This window comes from Euprymna scolopes, chromosome 19 (genome assembly GCF_053919585.1).
Source record: "Euprymna scolopes isolate OS-2025 chromosome 19, ASM5391958v1, whole genome shotgun sequence".
NCBI classification, from domain to species: Eukaryota; Metazoa; Mollusca; class Cephalopoda; order Sepiida; family Sepiolidae; genus Euprymna; species Euprymna scolopes.
Window position 1 is genome coordinate 54,970,330 of NC_136500.1, and position 5,000 is coordinate 54,975,329.

General features: G+C 44.4%; 1 protein-coding gene across 1 annotated transcript in view; it reads right to left on the reverse strand.

The window, feature by feature from the left end:
- LOC145303594 (sodium-driven chloride bicarbonate exchanger-like) overlaps positions 1–5,000 on the reverse strand; it is a 198,012-nt gene that overhangs the window by 28,275 nt on the left and 164,737 nt on the right. The gene's annotated exons all lie outside the window — the stretch shown is intronic.

Here is a 5,000-nt window from a genome sequence, read left to right on the forward strand (position 1 = left end):
ATATATATATATATCCACACTCACACAAATATATATATATATTAGTGAAAATATATAATTTTCCGCATATTTCCTATACTTTATGTATACTAATCTTTTTAAAATTAAAAGCTCAATGTTTGTTAAGATATACAACAGAAAATATACAATTAAATAACTATTTTGCTAGGCTTTAAAGTCCAAGATATTATTACTTCAACAATCATTTAATAATGATTGGTAATATGAATAGTATCTATCAAGCATTTAGAATTGATTATATAATGTTAAATTGAATTAAAAAAAATTAAATGCTGGATTATTTTAAGTTATAAATCTATTAAATGTTTTACTAGAATATCTTGTCCTTTAATTTTCCAGTTTTAACAACTAGTCTTTTACTTTTCCATGTTTAAGCTTAATCATATTACTTATCATGCTCGCATTTTTCTATTGTAATCCATGATTTTTCCAGGCTTCGAATAAATTCACTTGTTCTTTGTTTAATTTCAGTCTTTTTTTACCCTACGTAATAACAATGTACGGCACTCATCTGCTTCAATAAAATCCCCTCAATTATCTCCCTTTCATTCTTTCATTCTGTCTGTTTCACTTATTACTTCTCTTTTCGCGAGAGTGGTTAATTAGTAGCAACAGTACTCGCTGGAACAACGTGGTTGCTATGGAAACCAGCCATAAAAATGTCGCTCACCTCCTTACTATTTTTTACGATTTTAAACACGACTAAATTAATCATAAACTTTTGTTTTACTGAACAAAAATTGAAAAATAATTTTTCATAATATAGTTGAGAAGGTGATCTATAAACTGTAATAATTGTTTGAAATTTGTTTGAAAAACTGAGTAAGCAGTTCTAAATGATTAACACTTCAACTTAACCATATATTCAAACACTACCGTGTCTAACTATATTTATAAGAGAAAAGAAATTAAAACTGTAAGTTGAAATTTACAATTAAATTTATTGTTCGACTAAATAATAATGTAAGCTCTACTCTCTATTGTGTGTGCATTGAGCTTTTTTATTTGGTTAGGATTAAAATATTATTATATAAATACTGGTATTTATATTAGATTGAAGTTTACCATTGTTTATATCAGGTAAACACTACATCTCCCTTTATTTCATTATATATATATGCTCTCCTATAGATGAGGCACTTTGATGAACGTAAGCGGAAGTGAATTCTTTCGCTTATCAGTACCGTAGCAAATATAAAGAAAGAAATTGTTTTATTTAAATACGAAATAATTCACCCCATTTAAATAAACGGATTTGCGATTCAGTTAATAAAACTGAACATTCGCTGAAGGTTGCTTTTTAATTTTGGGACATCTAACTACACTGAGTGGTCATATATGACGAAACAGCGGTATCTTGATAACACACGCGCGTGCACGCACAACACACACATATATACATACACATAAATGATAACAGTCTATATTCCAAATTTCAAAATGTTGACCATCTAACCGTTTATTTCTTTAAGTACGTTGGCATACACAAGTCTTAACAGCCCAGGTTTAGTATGTCAATTTAACTGCCCTTGACTCATCAGAAAAAAAAACGGAACTTATCAACGTTGAAATTTGGAATATAGACTTTTGTCATTTATTTGTATAGTTCTTGTAGTTACATCCAGCTTCATAAATTAGAGGAATGTTATAAATAAAAGGTGAAATATAATTAAACATATTTCCCCAGAAACACATACATACATACATACATACATACATACATACATACATTCTTCTTGCTCGTCCGTCGGAATCGACGATGACCAAGGTATCAATCAATTCGGCGTCAGGGGTTTGTGGGTCCTGAGATGGCTGATGAGGCCAATCCGTGCTCGGCAGACTCTTCCACACTCTGGACACATGAAGGCGGTATCGGCAGGCTGTGAACAGGCAGCTCTCTCCTTCCTCCTCTTGCGCTTCTGCTGGTCGTGTGTCATGCGTTGATTCTCTGCCCTGTCGGCTCCTAGGCTGATGACGCAACGCCAGGCCGAACGTTTAGCAGCGCGACTCTCCCAAGACTGGGGGCTGATGTCAAAGTCTTTTAGGGACGCTCTCAGACAGTCTTTATATCGTTTCTTTTGGCCCCCTGCATTCCGCTTTCCCTGGCTGAGTTCCCCATAGAAAAGTTGTTTGAGGATTCGGCTGTCGTGCATGCGATAGACATGGCCTGCCCACCGGAGCTGGGTTTTGCGGATTATGGTGGTGATGGTATGGAGCCCCGCGCGCTTCAAGACTTCTGTGTCAGGAATTCTGTCTTGCCAGCGGATGTTGAGAAGATTACGGAGGCATCTGAGGTGGAAGCCATTCAACTGTTTTTCATGTCTTTTATATGGCGTCCAAGTTTCGCAGGCGTAGAGTAGGGTTGTCAGGACGACCGCTCGGTATACTTTCAGTTTGGTTGCGAGTGTAATGCCTCTCCTCTTCCACACATTGTCTCTAAGTCTTCCAAATGCACTGCTCGCTGTGGAGATCCTATGGTTAACCTCAATGTCAATGTTGGCGGTGCGGGAGAGGGTGCTGCCAAGGTAGGTGAATTGCTCCACAGCATGGATCTTCTGTCCTTTGACAGTGATGCCGGGTTCATGGTATGCATCTCCTGGGGCGGGTTGGTACATAACTTCTGTCTTCTTTGTACTGATGGTGAGACCAAAGTTGTCACAACTGGTGGAAAATCCGTCCATTTGACGTTGCATCTCTATCTCATTTGGGGCATTAAGGGCACAGTCATCGGCAAAGAGAAGGTCTCTGATGATGGTTTCCCTCACTTTCGTGACTGCCTGCATTCGCCTGATGTTAAACAATTTCCCGTCACATCTGTACTTGATGACAATGCCAGAGTGACTGTCTTTGAAAGCGTCCTGGAGCATGGCAGAGAAAACCATGCTGAAGAGCGTCGGGGCTAAGACACATCCCTGCTTGACCCCGTTGGTCACAGGGAAGGGTTCTGAGGGGTCGCCGTCATCCAGGACACGAGCGGTCATGCCCTCATGGAACTGCCTGACAATGGCGATGAACCTGTCTGGACAACCAAATTTTTTCATGATCCGCCAGAGGCCATTTCGGCAAACAGTGTCGAAGGCCTTGGTCAGGTCGACGAACGTGGTGAAGAGGCCCCGTTGCTGCTCGACACACTTCTCCTGCAGTTGGCGTGCAGCAAAGATCATATCAGTCGTCGCGCGGCCCGCTCGAAAGCCACACTGGCTCTCGGGAAGAAGACCATCTTCAAGGTGCACCAGCAGGCGGTTGAGAAGGACGCAGGCCAGGATTTTCCCGGCGATGGAAAGAAGGGATATCCCGCGGTGGTTGTCACATGACTGACGATTTCCCTTGCGTTTGTAAATGTGAACGATAGTAGCATCACGAAAATCTTGCGGTAATTCTTCACTCTCCCACATGGATTGGAAGAGTTCTGTTAGTCTTAAAAGCAGTGTAGGTCCACCAGCTTTATATACTTCTGCTGGAATTGAGTCGGGGCCGGGGGCCTTCCCAGAGGAAAGTTGCTTGATGGCTTTGCTTACTTCCTCTGACGAGGGTGGGATGTCGAGCTCCTCGTTGATAGGCTCCTGGCGTAGTCGATCGATGGCTTCATCGTTGATGGAAGATGGTCGGTTTAGCACACTGTTAAAGTGCTCCGCCCATCTATCAAGGATTTGCTTTTTGTCATTCAAGACAGTTGTTCCATCGGAGCTAAGCAGGGGGGAGGAGCTAGAGGACTGGGGACCGTAGACAGCCCTCAGCGCATCGTAAAACTTCCTCATATCCTGGCTATTGGCATGCTCCTGGATCTCATCTGCTTTGGCGCTGAGCCAGGCATCCTGCATGGAGCGGAGTCTGGCCTGCACCTTGCTGCGGATGTTGATGAAGGCAGCTTTCTTTGCAAAACACTTGGGGTCACTCTGATGTGCACGGAGAAGTTGGCGTTTCTCCTCCAGGAGGGGCTGAATCTCAGAGTCATTTTCATCAAACCAGTCCTGGTGCTTCTTTTGCTTGGGTCCAATGATTTCGAGAGCGATGGAGTAGGTGGAGTCTCTGAGGTGTGCCCACTGATCTTCGATAGTGTCCGAGATGGTGAGGGGGACAGATAGCTTGTCTTTGATTGCTTCCTGTAGCTCATGGATGACATCTGGACTTTTAAGTTTTTCCAGGTCAAGGCGCTTTGTGACTTTCTGGCCCTGAGTCCGCCTCTTGGGTTGGATGTAGAGGCACATTTTGGATATGATCAGGCGGTGGTCTGTCCAACAGTCGGCACCACACACAGCCTTGGTCAATCTTACGTCTCTCCTGTCCCTTGCCCTGATGATGACGTAGTCAATCAGATGCCAGTGGTGGGAGCGTGGGTGCATCCACGACGTCTTGTTACGGGTGGGTAGGCGGAACATGGTGTTGGTGATGGAAAGGTCGTGTGCAGCGCAAAGGCTGAGCAGCCGTAGGCCGTTGCTATTGCACTTGCCCACTCCATGGTGGCCAAGGACCCGGTCCCAAGTGGAATGGTCCATGCCAACGCGGGCATTGAAGTCGCCGAGGACGATGAGCTTCTCTCTCTGCGGAGCAGCGGAGATGAGGCTTTCCAGATCTTCATAGAACTGGTCCTTGGTATCTTTGGGGTTAGTCATGGTTGGTGCGTAGGCGCTGATCAGTGTGGCGGTTCTTGCCTTGTTAAGCGGGAGTTGCATCTTCATCAGCCGGTCATTGATGCCGTCCGGGATGCTAACCAGCTTCCTCACGTGCTCAGTCTTGATGGCGAAGCCCACGCCAGCCTCTCTGTGCTCCTCGCCGCTGCGTCCACTCCAAAAGAAGGTGTAGCCGCCACCTGACTCTGTCAGTTGACCCTTGTCTGAGAGGCGAGTCTCACTGAGGGCTGCGATGTCTACCTTATAACGGGCAAGCTCCCTTGCTACGAGAGCAGTTCTTCTCTCGGGTCGGTCAGCTCTGGTGTTGTCGAGCAAAGTACGGACATTCCATGATGCTAAGGTAAGCAC